This window comes from Dromaius novaehollandiae, chromosome 27, assembly GCF_036370855.1.
Source record: "Dromaius novaehollandiae isolate bDroNov1 chromosome 27, bDroNov1.hap1, whole genome shotgun sequence".
Taxonomy (NCBI): domain Eukaryota; kingdom Metazoa; phylum Chordata; class Aves; order Casuariiformes; family Dromaiidae; genus Dromaius; species Dromaius novaehollandiae.
Genome location: NC_088124.1, coordinates 6,487,358 through 6,504,285, shown reverse-complemented (window position 1 = coordinate 6,504,285; position 16,928 = coordinate 6,487,358). Strand labels below are relative to the sequence as shown.

General features: G+C 38.1%; 1 long non-coding RNA gene across 20 annotated transcripts in view; it reads left to right on the top strand.

Annotated features, from left to right (window-relative positions):
* Positions 1-13,420: 13,420 nt before the first annotated feature.
* Positions 13,421-16,928, top strand: part of LOC112990275 (uncharacterized) — a 262,631-nt gene continuing 259,123 nt past the window's right edge. For 15 of the 20 annotated variants that reach the window (XR_010385342.1, XR_010385331.1, XR_003261045.2 and 12 more), the window contains exons 1-2: positions 14,725-15,049; positions 15,355-15,415. This is a non-coding gene — a long non-coding RNA (uncharacterized LOC112990275). Of the gene's footprint in view, positions 13,509-14,591; positions 14,704-14,724; positions 15,050-15,354; positions 15,416-16,928 lie in introns of those variants that run through there. The other 5 variants (XR_010385341.1, XR_010385337.1, XR_010385340.1 and 2 more) reach the window with 3 other exon arrangements.

The window sequence follows — 16,928 nt, the reverse complement described above, 5'->3', positions numbered from 1 at the left end:
GATGGAGGAGAGTAGATTCCAGGTGCATGAGCTGTAAGAAGTTTACTGGTTGAGGTTCAGAAATTTCTAGCCTGAGGTGGAAGGGGGGAAGTTGGAGGAGGAGAAGAAAAAGAAGAGAAATGAAAAAATAAAAGTAGGCTCCACCACCTGCCATGTAATGATCGGTTCTAGAGATAAGGCTGTTTTAAGGTGCATTCCAGACACACAGGTCCTGCCCAGGCACAGCACGAAAGAAAAGAGAGACTTAAAACAACAGCCAGCTCCTCCTACTCCCCACAATCAGGTGTGCACACATATAAGAGAATAAGTAACTCTAATAAAAACCTCTCTCCTTGGTGATGTTTTCTTACAGCTTTAATTCTAACCCCCTTTAAACACATGCACATACAACCCTCTAATCAAGCTGACACCTGTCACTGCAGGTTAAATGCACAGAATCCAAAGCAAATCAAAATCTAATATCACATAAGGAGCTGCTGGCAAGTGGTACAGGGGGTCTGGAAAATGCCACATTTCCTTTAGTGATCACTGCAAGAATACTTGTCTTATTAAAAAGATAAATGAAAAACAATTACACATTTCTCCCTTGAAATGGAAAGATTCCCTACAGCTATCCTCTGTGTGCGTACGTCTCGAAATTAAAGTAGAACTAGACCTTAATGTTACACCTTGTACAAAAATGAGGTCCCCTGTTTATGAAAACACAGGACCTGATTCTATTCTTTAAACAGTTTTATGCTGATGCACCTCTGCAGCGGTTGTGAGAGATGTATGTTAAGTATGGCTGCAGTTCTAACAAGGACCAGAGTCATTACCTGGAGAGTTGGAAGCATGGTAAGAACTGCAAGATACGTCTTCATAAGGCAGTGCTAACATCTTTTTAATTAGTTTTTTTTCACATTATTCTTATGCTCCTATGACTGTGAGCCATTCTCACTGGAGGCAAGAATGAGGCCTTTAAATTTTTTTGAGATGCTATTGATAGTATTATAAATTTACATCTCAGGGATATGAGACACATCTTTCTTTGTGACAAGAATAATATGAAGTTGCTAATTCATTGGGATTTGCCCCAGCGAAAGCTCAGGAAAGAACAATGGGCAATTGTTACAGCATCTTAGAAAAATGCTGGTGTGATAAAAGTGGAATCACCCAGTAAAAATGCGTCATAAAGCTCCTAAATTTCAGTCTTGCTTGTCATGCTAACTCCAAGCAAACTTGCTCTCTGGACTGTAAAAATCAAGTGGTAGACACTAGCTTTTGATGCAAGAATAGGAACATATCTCTGCAAGGCAGAAATCTTATCCTGAATCTTAGATTTTCTTTTTTTCTGGTAAGATAGTTATTTTTAGTAAGTAAGACAATTACTTTATTCCTTACTTTAATCCCTGCTTTTCAAACTTCTCTAAAAATTTTTGTGAATTTTAATAAGAGCAATAATAACTCACAAGATCATGTGCTTTGCTTGTATAACTGAAAAAGCAAAGCAGAGGACAGTATTTAAATAGTACCAATAATCTCATTTTCCTCTGTAGTTACAGTACATGTCTTCTGTTTAAGTCAGGAGAAAAACTCTTTATTTCTAATCAAAAAATTATTTTGCTCCTAAGGACCTTATTAAAGTTTGATTGTGTTTATACGTATGTTGTGGGCTGTAATTAAACAGGGGAGATGCACAATTCAGCATGAGTATGAACAGTAGAGCACAGGGGCTGCCCCTTTAGGGTAGGGGGACTTCCTAGGTGCCTGCGTACTGTCTTCTGTGCAGGTGATGGGGGTCCCGGTAGAACTCTATGGTCAGCAACAGATGCTCACAGACGTTACCGACAGTAATACACATCTCCTTACTGGGCTCCATTGAATCAGGATTGCTGTTTCTGTAGCACAGAAATTCCTATTTATTTTTAAATTCACATCAGAGTTCTCTCCCTCAAATTTTGTCTAGCTAATTCATCTGAGACTTGCCAGTGTAATATCTGTTGACCCAAATGTGAGGGTGGTAGGAAACATTAGGTATGTTGAGACTTTTTGTAGGAAATGAGGGACAAATTATTTCGGGTTTTTCCTTTAGCAAGAGGAGAATTTTTTGGAAACCACACAGCAATATTAAGAAAGTACAAATAGATGCAGCCACTAATGCCATGTTACTGCATAAATATTCAATGCAAAAAGTAATAAAATTACAGAACTTAGAAAGAATTAAAATCTCTGTTGCCATTTAATGCTCTGCTTCTGGCATTTCACCCTCAATAATAAATGATCTCTCTTTACAAATAACTAGTTTTAAAATTAAATCCCTGTAAGCTTTCTTGTGCCCTCAAGTGAAAGAACTTTATTTTAGCTACCTCTTCAGAAGCCTATGGTGAGAGTCTTAAAAAATCTGCTCTTCTGTTTGGCATTTGTGTGAAACCTTCAGAGAAGCTTGCATGTGACCTAGACCTCTCAAAGCACAGTAAAATGAGATTCAGGTGTAGCACTATGTTAGCCCTTGGTAAAAGAGTGAATTTCAGCTGTAGCGCGCTATTTGCTTTTTAACCACCTCTCCTTAGGAATATACATCTGAGACTTTACTCTCCTTTCAGGATTTTTCTTTCCTCTTCCTTCCTTTCTCATGTGCAATTAGCCATTCTTATTAAAGCAGGAATACCTTCAAATGGGGGTGCTGAGGAGTAACCATTTTTGAAGCAGGCTGCCAGACTTCATGACCAAGAGTGCTGGCCCTTGGCTTGGACGCCTGGGCTTCCTGGGTGAAACTGGCATGTCCTTAGGAACATCTGAGAGGTTGGGGGACTTGAAAGGAGGGAATGCTGTTGAGAAATGCATCATAAAATAATGAAAAGTACTTAGTGTTTCCCTGTTTCTTTGCCATTGGAGGTACTTTGCCAAATGGCAAGAGAGGCAAGGGCCTCTGAGTAACCCACTCCTGCAAAAAGTGCACTGACTTCAGCTGTCAGTATTAGACTTAACCAAAATTCATATGTGAAATTGGATCTAGGCCTCAGGGTCACTTGGGTTTACCTGGCCTCAGCAGGTGAGTAGCTTCAGCTACTTGGAGCTGCAAAGGTGGTGTAGATGTGCCTCATTTGAGGTTGTATCCTGACATGCCATACAGCTGAGTTAAACACCTGGAACAAGACCAAGTGGCAAAATACTATCTTTTTTTTCTCCTGCTTCCTCCTTCTTCATGTTCCTTATCCATTCAAAGCCATAACTTTAGTTTTCTCTTACGATGATTTTCAGTTGCCTCTGAGGGCATCTCCCCAAACCAATTCCTCCTCCTCTTGCATAGTTATATAAATAATTGCAATGTCAAACTTTTTTTTTTGACAGGTGGGGCTCTAGCTTGGGAGGAGCTAGTGAAGACAACCATCTTTCCTTAATATTGGCATTAGTTGTCATAAAGTACTACCAACATACACTTCTATAAATGATTGCATGGCTGAGCTGTTCCACCCTGAGTTAATAGTGCTTTTTCTGCATGTATGCACCCTGCCAGGCACAACAGCATCATGAGAATACAGGCCACTTTCTCCTCACAACCTGTATCTCTTTCCATTCATGCACGGTCTCATACTATTGCCTTTCTTGGAGACTGTATGTCATTTGCGGTTAGATCTCAACCTGCCTCTGCCTGTACAGGACCTCTGAGGTAAAGTAGTAATAATAATAATAAGTCACTGCAGCATTTTGATGTGGAGATGGACTATCCTTCATTCTGTTTGCCTGAAGGGCACAACTTCTGTCTCTCCTCAACTAAGGAGAAAAAATTTTTTCTGTTTTTATTAAAAAAGATGTGACAAGCAGTAATAAATGCTTGTGTGAACTGCTGAAGGCAACTCTACAGGTGATGACTTTTCAAATAGTTGTATTCATAAAATCTTAGCCTGATTTCTCTCGTCTCCCAGAGCCATGCTTCAATCTGACGTTAGCTGCACTGCTGACTAGAGGGCAGGAGCATCCAAAGTCATTGGAGGTGCTATATTTTGATATCAGTGTAACTGATAACCCTGACTAAATTGCAGTGGTAGCCCATGTATAGGACTTTCACAGCATATAATCTTTAATTGTTTGCATTATAGGACCTTTTATATCAGGCCCTTTTCTATGTTATTGTTTGAGTATGGGTTGGAACTGTCGCCTTTGTGGTAAATGCAGTAACAAAAACTCACAATCTGAGTTGGAATGACAGATGGTCAGATAGGAAGGGAAAGGAGTATTGTCTTAATGTTTTAAATACGAGGCTAAGGGCAGGGTATATGAATTGCTGAGACTGCTTAGAAGCTGGAATAGCCAGAGTCTGTGCCTCTGTTCACTGAATCTTAGTCTAGTAGTTTTTCTAGATGTTTTTCTTTATTTTCTCTATAGCTTCTTATTGTACTCTAATAGACTCGCTTCTGTGGGGCAGTGCCAGTTCAGGCCCTGAATTTCATCTTAAAGGATTTCTAGGCTGTGAGCTCGCATCCTGCCAGGTGCTAGTTTGACTTTTGATGGCTCCATGGGCATAACTGTGTCATTTTCACTTATTTCAGAGACAGGTTACCTCTGCTCATCTTTTCACGTGAAGCCAAAATTTTAATCCTTCCAATTTTAATTCTTATCTCAGTAATAGTTCCTGCCCTCCTACTCCCCTGCATACTTCGGTAGATTTGGCCAACAACGGAGATGTTTAAGTTTTATTAGAAATGAATGTGAAATTCAAATTAGGGTCAAAACAGAAAATGTGTCTATAAATATTTGAAAAGATCTGAGCTGAGGCAGGTTTCTTCCCTTTTGGGCCAAAGCAAATGTTGACGTACAGAGGTGTCTTAATGCTTTTGACCTGACAGTTTTATAGAGTCTTTAAAATATGTAATGAAATCAATTCAAAATGGGCTACAGCCCACAAAAAGGTTAGACAATCTTTTTTAGTTGTTCCCTAATTTTAGTTTCCTTATCGCAATGCATAGTATAGCTTTCTGACAATTTAGTCCATTTCTATTCAACTCAAGGCAGTTTCCTGGTAATTACTTAGTCCCATCCATTTCCCTGAGGTCTCAAAATGCAAAACAATTCTTTGCAAGACAGAGATTACTTTTTATAAGCTTTAACAGAAAATTTAAAAAAAGCATTAAAATGATGTGATCTAAGATAGAGTTTCACTGCTGAACCATTTTTTACAGGACTTCATTTAGCATATATAGAGCAGACACTGTGATTTCATGTAAGGGGGGCCTGAGTGTGTCCTTGATCATACTAGCGGCTATTGAGTTTAACTACTTTTGACATCAGGGCAAATTCTTAGATGATGAAAACTGACATTGTCATGATGACATCATGAATTCAAATTAATCTATACAATCTGAGGACCTACTGTAAGAGTAATATCCAGATTCAAATGAGAAGAAAATCAATGCCAAGGGATTCTGAATCCATGGATGTTAGGAAAAGGCATATGCATTTTCTCTGTTGAAACTCTTGTACACCTGACCTAACTTTTGCCTCATATATTTGTCATTTAACCAGGAACTACATCCATTTTCAGCAACCTAAAAGCTAGTGTACAATACTGTTACACCTACTCTCTTATACTCCCTTAATTTCCATTGCCGTATCTACTGAATTGAGAAAATGGTTTTCCAGGTGCAAAATTTCTAAACTTTCAATAAAAGGAATTTCATTTCTCTGAGAAAAAGAATAGGCCTGTGTACCAATTCATCCTGATTATATGGCATAAGCTGTAAAAATTGACAGATCTCTTTCATGCTGTATAGAACAGCAATATAGTTAAAGGTAAAATTACAATAATTCTAATATATGATATAGCACTTTATTGATACAGATAAATCTTTTTTGCAGACATCATACCAGACTGCTAAGCCTATATATCCAAGGAAACAGGAATAGCTGAAATGGATTTGCCTTGACTGCTATTTACATTTTACTTGTGCTGACAAGCTCCATGCTGGATCAGGATCCTGTTGTGCTGTACTCCATACACAGCTGAAATAAGAGACCATTCTCTGCCATGAATAGTGTACAGTGTAAAAGGAAGAATACAGATTTGGTCACAGGAGGTGCAGAAGGGTGAAGTGACCTGTGCAAGGTCAGACAGATGCAAAGCAGTGATTAAATCTGTTGCCTCTTGGCTCCTTGTCCAGTAGACTGGCTATTAGACAGGGGTTTCTTTCTGGTGCATTGGCTGGTATGTACTGTGCTTGAGCCTTTACAGTCCTTTCAGAATGGCAGACAAATAGCAGGGTTTCAGTATGGATACGCTTCCCAGCTAGAGGAGGGAAGGGCACAAATGAGACCAAGGGGTAGGAGAGTTTTGGCTGTTGTGTGTAGAAGCCTGAGTATACTGGGTGTGTGGGTCTGCTGACATTTTTGACAGCCTGAGGAGAATGATATATTAACAGTGCAACTGTCCAAGGTATGAGAAACAGAATGAAAGACAGTGGAGAAAGTCACAGGAGAGGTGTTAGCTCAAGAAATGAACATTGTGGGCAGAGCCAGAGAAAGCTGGAAATGATGAGTGAGGTGTGTGACCTCATGGACCTCTGTAGAATATGTTGAAGATAACTATGGAAATCTCTTTTTCCTTGGAAAATGCAGAGCAAGGGTACAACTGAGGGAGTGGAACAGACATGGTTTTAGGAGAGCCTGAAGGGAAGTTATGTGGCTATCTGAACTAATGATGTGACTGCATTTATTAGGAGCAAGAGGTGAGAAGAACAGGACATATTCAAGGAAGTTTGAACTTAGGCTGCAAATTCTTGAAGCTATCCTAAAGTTTAGTGCATCTGAAAGGAGCTTTCATACATGATAAGATAGTGCCTTGGAGGTGCGCTATATTGTTTTGCTCACATAATGTAAAAAAGGGCTTGTCACCAACACCTTCAATCCTTTTGGATTGTAGGAACCTTCATTTGTCACTAGAGAAAGGAATTTCAATATTTTATGAAAAAACACTTTAACACACAGCTTTAGTGAATACCAGCCTAATTTAACTGATTTAACCAAACATTCACTGACTTATTAAATTATGCCTCTCCATCGCCTACCCTATGGGTTTCCTTGCTTTCCATCTTGCAAGTGCCATTACTTATTAATTTCCCTGTAATACATAATAGAGGTAGAAAAGCATAAAGCATCCCATTCAGAGATGATTTACTAGCCTGTTAGTTCTGAAGCAACATAAGAAAGAGCAGACATTTTATGAGTTTCCTCTTTGCATGTTTTCTTTGGAAAAATATATAAAGCAATGCATATGAACTTAAGACTTCTTTGGGCATGATCTCATAACTACAGCTACTGCAGCTCTATAGAAGATGCAATCTGTGGAAGATTATAGAAACACAGTCAGGACAGAATTAGCAGGAGGAGGATGAGCAAGATTTACCTCACACTTATTATGATAATGGATGTAATATCCACGGAAATGCTGATAGGCTTTGCTTAGAGAGGAAGAACTGCAGGCCAAGAACGGATACACAAAACAGCATTATTTATTCACATCCCCAATCAAGCTTCTGCTAGAATGTTAATCTTTCTTACAGGGAGCTCATGAGAAACTTTGATTCCCCTGGTATTTGAAGCAGATGACTAGTACATACCATGAATCAGAGGGGCTCATTTAGGAATGAAGAAACTATTATTCATTCTGCTCTGGCATGAATGAGCATCTGGCAGCACATTCTCAAATTCTGTGAAGACAACGGGAGACAAAAGAAAAAAATTTGAGCTCCCGTATACCTCTTGTCAGCTCAGCAGGCAGCATATGAGGATTGGAAGGAGGGAGCATGAAGACAGATCTGCTGAACTGAACCTTTATGTGCTGGTTCTGTTTCCATCTATCTAGTCTTTCTAGCTCTTTTTAATGCAAACTTGGGATCACAATAAAATACATGAAGATAAATTCATCCTGTTGACTGCACCAGATTCTTCCTGAATGTTGTGTCCTAGAAGTTCATACATTGTAGAAGTTCTAAAGGCACTCTGATAAACTCTGTGGTTCCATTCAACTGTAGCTAGTATGCTAATAAGATTCATCAGATTTGCCTATGAGCATGTGTAGACCACTTATTGTATAGATAACACAGAGGACAGTTAATGTGCTGTATTCCCAGAAACAGATGTGGAACAGTAAGCATCAGAATAATGAAGTGCTTATTAACTTTTTTGAGGTAAAACCCACACCTAGCTCAGTAGCTGAGTAAGGGCTGAGCAGTTTCTCACAGCAGAGAAGCAAAAGGGGCCTGTAAAGCATGGAATTGGAAATAAAAGCTCATTTTAACTTTTTAGTTAGTATTCTACCATCATTTACAATGTGACACATTGTTTCTTCTGCTTCCTTATCCATATAGGATGTGAAATTGGAACTGAATAAACTGTTGCTCATGCACATCGTTCTTTCCCATACAAATGAAAATCTAAAGTCACTGTGCTGATGGAAGCTGAGATTACTCAGGGATTGTGATACTGTCCCATCTTGCTCTCTTAGAAGGGGTCTGGCTTGCTCTTCTGCAGTTTGTCTTTATTGAAAACCAGAAGGTGCTGCATTGCTATTCCAGGTTTTCTAAAGAACCCAGCTAATTACAAGGGGAAGGGTAGGGGCCATGTTAGCAACATCTATGTATTTTGTTTCTTTTTTAAAAGCAGCAAAGTTGGAGGTGACTGTGCAGGGTGGGAAGCTACATAAGAAAGTGGAATTTTTCTGTGGCTGCACAGACTTGTCTTGGCCGCAGGAATGCTTGCAAGATGCAGCATGCTTCCTTGGCTATTGTCTGGATTCGTTCACCCTCCAGGTGTAAGCAGCTGCTGATGCTGCTCTGAAGGTTTAATGTGACATTCTTCTGATTATTTTTACTTCTCACTGGCCTTCTTTTCTCTCTGCAGTAGTTTTTCTTCCTTTTTCCTGCTACTTTCCCATAGTTACTTGCTAATGTTATAACTGTTAGGCTTCCCAAAACAGATATTCCTATAGGAAAAACAATATTGTTAAAACAATCCTGTATTTGTTTTTTTTCTTGTTTCTTCATCATGTCAAAAACTTCTCTTACAAAGCAAATCTTTTTCACCTGTTCTCTTTCCCTTAGTATTCTATTGAATTGAATTCTTCTCTCATTTTACGGATGAGATTTCAGGAACAATTGATCTAATATTAGTTGTGTCAAGCTTAGTCTAGGATACATTAATTCAGGATATAGAGGAGAATCAGATCCAGGAAACCTTGATTTCCTTTTTTTTATTAAAGAACTAATAAACTAGAAAGTTTATAACTTGCTACTGAAACTTGAACAACCAAGAACAGGAATTTTTTTTTAATTCGATAGTTAGGGTAAAGCTTGATTTTTGCCAGAGATTTCAAATAGTACAGTCAAACAAGGAAGGAGAAAAAAGCTAATAGATTTTCTTCTTGTTCTTCAGAAGCAAATTAACAGATTTTTTTTTTTTTGTATGGCTCTCTTTTTACATATAGTCACATATACTTTTCCTCCTCTTAAAACAAACAGTAAGTCAGAAAAGTCCGACCCCTCGTAATTTTTGAAGTTACAGCTACTCACTTGGGTTTATATAACTTAGGCAGAACTGTGCATCAGAACTAGTTAGCCTAGGTTCTGTTTATAGGTAGGTGAAAGAAAGAGATGCTTCCAAAATGCGATTCATCTGACCAGTTTTAGATGTCTACTGTAGGATGAGATGAATCACACTTTATAAGTGCCTGTTTCTCTCTCTCTCTTATCTCTCAAGGGAGCCTAAGGTGACTAGTTTAGATCCAGACATTTAGACAGATGAATCACACCCTCAAGGCCATGTAGAAAACAACAAAAATTTGCAAGCCCAGGCCCAAAACCTTCTAGTCATTCTGAATAATTTTAATGTTTTACTGAATAGAATGATCAAATGTCTTTAAATAGTTTCATGCTTTACTAGCAGAAAATGAAGATAAAGAAATTCTTTCCTAGAACAAAAAACTTTTTTCCCCTGAGATAGAATAGGCAACTGTGTTCCTTTCGATATGCATTTTCTTTAGATGGCCTATTTCTTTTTTAAATAAACAGATAATTTACCTCTGTATGCAGCCTCCAGAGTTCCTTTTGCCTTCCTCTCAGTAGGTGTTTCAAACAGGTTACCGGATCAGACTTTTAAACCATCTGGTTTCTATACTTCATGTCAAGGTTTCCACACTGTGTCGATGTTTCTTAAGCCTTCAATGGTTTGTTTCAAGTTTTTTCTGTCCTTTGAAATGCATGTGTCCAAGTGTGAAGTTCTTTTCCAGAAAACTATTCTACCTGTATAAATAGGTAATATAATGATGGTAGAAAGCTTCATTCTTCCAAGAGACCAGCTTAAGTGTGTTGCTCCACGGGAATAAAAATCCACAAAGTGATATAATGCCTTCTTCCAAATCCCTTCTTAAAAGTAATTCGTCGTGGTGACAGATCATTTAAAAGTAGGGTAAGGAGACTAGAAAATGAGGGTATGGAAAATGATACTTCATGAACTGGTCAGGATTGATTCAGTGCTTACTATTTCCTTTTTGTTTATTTCTTTGCTTGACGCCTATTACTGAATCATCCTGTAAATGCATTGTGATCTCCCTTAGCAGAGACTATCCATTTTATTTTAGTACAGTATTTTGCACAGTGAGGTCTAGCTCTTTGATCAAGTGCTGTAATGGCTGCCATAATAATAAGTTAATGCTACTAGAAGCAATACATATTTTCTCATGCATCTCCTTTGCAGAAAGGTATAAAGCAAATATTGACTTCAAAGCATACATCTTCCAAATATAATGTTCAAATATGTTTTTCAGTCAATTATTTACAATTAGAATTAAGGGAGAAACCTCCTTTCCTGAACAACCTATAATTACAATTTATCTTTTCTTGAAGTATAAATCCAGTAATTAAGTAGTTTCAAAAGTTTTAATTCACTGGGCAATTAAAAAGAAAAATGTTGGGTGTTAAGACAGAGAACAATGGCACTGCATGTTTAGAGTCTTATGTTATCAATGGAACTCTTAGCAGAGAGATTTTTCTATTGATTCTCATGGTTTTAAGAGGTAATCCTTTTAGTGTGCAATCATTACCAGTTCTTAACGACTTCTCTCATAAGCCACCAATGAAACTGTGATCAATAGAAACAAACTGACTGTAAGAGGTTTCCTGGCACCTAGGTGAGATATCAGCCCAGCAAACTCTTCCTCCTCCCTCCCTCCAACAGGCTTATGTTACTAATGTCAAAACTGAATCCTGGTTATCTTTTAAATAAGTGTATACAGGAGTGCAATCCTTGCCTTCACCTAAGAATTAAAACCACTGGAGGAGCAAAATTTCTGTTCACTTTAGTAGTGCAATAACACTACTGTGAGCAGACAAGGCTTCAAAGTATTCTTCCAGTTGTTATTAACAGCGCTAATTTGGGGAAACTCATACCAAAGTTTTCACTGATTGAGAATTTAACTAACAGGGCCTTTTCTTAAATAATTTCAGCCATGGGTATCAACAGTGATGTTTCAGTGCATCTTATACAGTAGACAAGACCGCTCTCTAGAACCATGACCACCTTTTCATCTGCATGATGTTTAAATAGTATGAGTTCAAAGTACAGGTTAGGGTGGTTCTTTATTGTTGTGCTAGGGATCTTGGTGTTTCCTTCTCATGCTGGCCTAGAAAATCCCATTTTTGGTACATTCAGTTTTGTCCTCGATATGCTTATCCATTGTACAAAGGATATGGAAAGAAAGTATCAGTATGGGTTTGAGAAAAAATGTTTTAATTTCTTGCAGAGGATTTTCAGTTTCTCAACTGCTCAATAGAAATTAGAATTATGATCAGAAACATATGTATTGGTTTATAGATTTTTAAGAAAATATATGATATCTAGTCCTCAAGATAATCTCTTAAGCTGTAAAACAATTTGGGATTCCAATAAAATTATTAGCACGCTGTTTAATGGTGAAAAGGCAGCGTATGTGAAAGAACTTAATACACTATCTCTGGTTCTGTTTCCATCACACTGGAAAAAAAAAAAAAAACAGAACAAAAATTGTGAAAGGATCAGGATGGAATAAGTTTACATGGTCTGTAGCAACTTTTTGGTTATGCTGTTACTGTCAGAGAAGAGAAAGGGAATATTGGAGGAGGCAACAAAGAAAATGGATTTAAGGTTAATTGAGATACTGACATTTTACAACCATGTATTTGGTACTAAGATCTTTGGACAAGTTTATCTTGCTGTTGATAGCAATAGATATGAACATATTTGGCAGTTTAAATCCCTAAAACATTATTTAGTAATAGCAACTTTCTGAGGAAAGAAACTAAGGCACGGCTAGAAAGCAGGAATGTCTGTTAGGTCTCCCTGCAGAGAATGTTTAACTACTGAGAAAGACGGTTGCTATAATACAGGACCGTTACAAAGTCTATCAATTTGTGAGAAAGCAGAAACAAACAATTGTCATAGAAGTAAATTACTGAGATGAGTTCCAGGATGAGCAATAAGGAAATGATTTATGGTAATGAGCTGATAGGGAATGAAGGGATATCAGTGGACAGCTACATAAAATAAATGTGTTGAAGGAGTAAAATCTTAGACCAGCACAGAACTTACATTTTCAATACAAACTGAACAAGAAATAAACTAAATTAGTGCACGCGCAATAGAGTAAGAATTGGAACTAATTAATGATTATTGGAAAAACAGTAATTGTATAATATATTTTCACGTTTTCCAACGTGAAGTCATTACATAGAAATAAAATGAAAATAAAAACAGAATAGCTAATCTGCATTTGTAAGTGTCATTTCTCTGTTGTTATTTAATCCTATGATTTATGTTTTTCCCTCCAGGATGACTGTTTTAGCTAAGGCAATTTACTAAGCCAAGTTACTGAAGTAAGATATTCCAAGCATAGTATCTGCTGTGTTTTCATTAGACAATTTCAGTCCCTCTCCTTGCCCTCTTTCCAATACAAGCATAATAAAATCCAAGAGGTACCTGTAATCCAGACCCTCGTGAGAGATTGTATTTGCATTCTGACACTTCTTTAGAATGGAGTCATAACGAGACAAAACCCTAGGTCTTAATGCTCTGCCCCCAGCTCTGTGAAGTTATGGGGAGGAATGGAGTTGTTGAAATATTCATATTTTTAAAGTGGGGCCTTGGTTTATTGACTTCATTGCATAAGGGAAGGACATGGCATATTCTTTTCAAGATATTTATTGGTCTTTGGCAATATGTTATGTCTTTTATTGTGTGAAATCCATCAGCATTTAGAGTGAGTGTGAGGTAGATCCAAAAGATTCACGTATTTATCCCATCTGTAGCACAGGTAATTGTTACTTGGCTTCATGATTCACAATGCTACATCACATATTCTTGACGATTTGCTATACTGCATATGCTATACCGCACATGTTCTTGGTATTGTAGTGAATGGAAGTCACCCTTGCAAGAAATGAACCGGAAGAGGCTCAGCTGCTTTTCAACATTGCGGATACAGAAACAGAACCACAGAAATGAAGGTAATACCCACAGAAATTCTGAAAATCAAAACTCATTTAACAGCCAACAGTAACCTATTTCTATTGAGAGGACACTGCACCAATAGGAAAATGAACCAGACAACTCCATAATCCTGTTCAGGGTCTTTATACATCCCTGCCGTTTTCAAAGATGGTGATAGATGCCATGTCTGAAAAAATTAATGAGTGAATAGGAGGAACCAGGGCTATGTATTGTTTGTATTTTAACCACTTGGTGGCAACACCTAACTCTGACTTTTTATCTGGTTCAATCACAGATAAAGTATGATAAACAAAATTTAGGGATACTCAAGTGTGTGGTCATGAAAGAGGAGCTGTAATTTTTCTGCTCTGAGATCATGCTCATACACCTTTCTGCAGGCACAACAAACAGTGAAAAAATACTGATGTTTTTCCTTGAAATTTCATTGTCATTCAAGATGTAATTTTTAGATGCCCCTTCAACCAGAAGGAGTCATAAAGAGGGATAAATCCTTAATAATAGCTATATAACTTTTTCCAGAATGGGGAATATCTGAGTGCCTCCAACATATACAGTCTGTCACCCTTTTCCAAGGGTGAAGATAGCACAAGAATGACTTGGGATCTTATTTTCGGGGGTATTAAACGTTCTTAGTTTCCAGTGGCTTCAAATGGATTTATATGTTCTCAGCATATCTGAAAATTAGGACATACTCACTTTTCTGCCTTGTCTCTCTGCTACTATATAAAATGTTTGGTACTTCCTGACTCTGCTCTTGCTAAAACTTTTCTCCAGGTATTTGACTGTCTGATTTAGACGAGAGTCTTCGAAACCTTGCAGAACTGTAGTGAAGCTTTGTTCTAGAAATGGTTGAAAATCTAGAGATCTTGTATGAAATCTTATGCCTTTTCAACTTTCCCCTATTTCGTAATATGGTTTTCTCATATGCTTTTCACTCTCCACCCTCCCCCGTTGCCCCTCCCCTTCCCTAGCACAGGTAACCACACATTTTGATCAAGGTTTAATCTCCTTTCTTCCTTCCTTTGCAAACCCACCACCTCCCTGGCCCACGGCAATCTGTCAGCTCAAATGCATCACAAATCAACTTGACAGTAAAGATCTCCCCTTGAGCAACAGCACTGGGAGTTATACCCTTGCTGATTCTCAGATAGAGAGGGTGTGGTGCGTTTTCCACATAAAACCTAGTCGCAGGTAAATGGAAGTAAATTTCCATTCCACTCATGCTTTTGTTTCGAACTTCTGCTTTCAACAAACTGAATCCGTAACCTCAGGAGGACGTGAAGGAAAGTACATAAATGCAGTCAAGTTAGGAGAACTGCAATGGCAATCCTTATGCCTTGTTGACAGAATTTGATATCTGTTCATGCATCTGTCACTGCCTTGTCTAATGCCGTTTTGCTGAGGATCTCAGAATACTTCAAAAACCTGAACTAAGCTATGCACATCAACCATTACTAGAGTGCCTATTATGCTGATGTAGAAGCTGAGGGTGAAAGAAGGTGAAAAAGATGTCCACAATGACTACATAAGGAGTCATGTAATTCTTTGTTATTTATTGCTCAGTATTAGAAGCATGCAGAAGTCGCACAGATACCACTGAATCCTGTCAGTAACCACAAATAAGCAAAACCCTCTCTGGCTGCTACTGGAACTAAATCAACAACTGTACTAATCTTATGGAAAGGGCTTATCCCTACCTTTACGATACTATAGATATAAGTCTCATGGAACTCCCTTGGATAGGATAAAGACTGCATCTTTCTTATTTTTACACATATAATATTACAGTTATTGCAAGGAAAACCAGCTAGAAACTAATCCTAACTTGTGTTGTTTTTTCAGGATTTTTTTCAGGGTGGTGGGAAGAGCCTGCTCATGCATTCTCATGGGAACACACCAAAATGTAAGCATTTGTTTCCTTTCCTTAAAATCCTTACCTATATAAGTAAGTTGGCTAGAGTGTTTGTAGGAACATTTATTAACCTACTTCAAGTCAGCAAAAACCCCTTATTTCGTATATGAGAATGTATGCATGGTTTGTTTTTCAAAAAGGTATTACCATCAGTGCATGACTTCAGAAGAAGCTGCTCCTCTCTGTATTGACAAAATAATTCAGTCAGAATAAGAGATATGAAAGAGAGTGAGAGAGAGAGAAAAGGAGCTACTGCAGATCAGCTTCTAATGATAAACAATTTTGCATAAATCTTTGAATGTCAAACAGGCTGACCAGACATTGCAAAATCTACTGCTGATTCAATGATTTTCGGAGGCTGAGTTCTTTCAAGTGCACAACCTCTTCTCTGATTCAGGGAAGTGAAGCTGTACCTATTACCTAGATTTAGCCAGAAGTTGAATACTTACCATATCTGATTTATTAGTTTTATAAAATGCAAGGTCTTTAATGTTTAGTGCTTGGAGCATACTGCAATTTTAGCTACATTATTACAGTTGTTGACCAATGTATGAATTATCTTCAAAGGCTCAGTGTTCCTTTCAGCTAGCTTTCCCAGTCCAACTGCTAAGTCCAAGGAAGTCAGGAAGGCATGTACTTTCAAGGAAAGAAGCAAAATGGCATAGGTCAAGTGTGTGTGAACGTTCTGGAAACGAAATCAGCAGAAGCCCTGGAGAAAAAGGGATTGCTGTTAGCTCTGAAGCCATCATCAGTGCTACTGACAATTCGTAATTTTAGTCTGTTGAATGGCATCTTTGAAATGAGTTACTAGTCTCAAAATCCTGGAAAAGAAGTTGTTCTATTAAAACATACACCAGCTGGCATTTTTGCTACATTGTCTGGACTGTGTAAGCTGAACTCAGCATCTAAATGCAGGTATCTTCCCAAGCCATGTCTGAAATGGCAGCACAGCACAGGAATGTTTTTGTTACCTGCCCCTGCTTAGCCTCTCCTCTAGAGCACTTTGCCTTCAGGAACTGTCACAGTGAAACTATTCCCACCAGAATTAAATGCATTTAAAGTCATTTTTGGAAACTGTCTGGGCACAGCCTACTGTAGAAATGAGATGGCACAGAACTGATTAAATAATGTTTATGCAAATACAAATGCTGTCAGGGCGTTGTTTTTTATTCTTCAAGATCCAGCTTGTCAAAGACTTTTGGCTGTCAGGATTACCAAGCTCAACTGAGCTAGTAGGAGCTTGATTTAGGGTGGGCAATTGCCAGAAGCCCGCAGAAGCTCTTCGACACCGCACTGCTTCCCTTACCATCTCTGACTGTTAGTGAGGCCTCCAGACTCTCCGCCCATGGAGCTAGCTGCTGACTTCTCATTACTGTTCCACTGAGAGTCCTAAATTGCCACTTTCCACCTCCTCTTCTTCCTTAAAAGTCCCATGTTGTTCAGAGATGATGTCTATTATACAGCAACAGCTGCCCTGTTTTGGTTTTACTAAATTTTAGTCCAT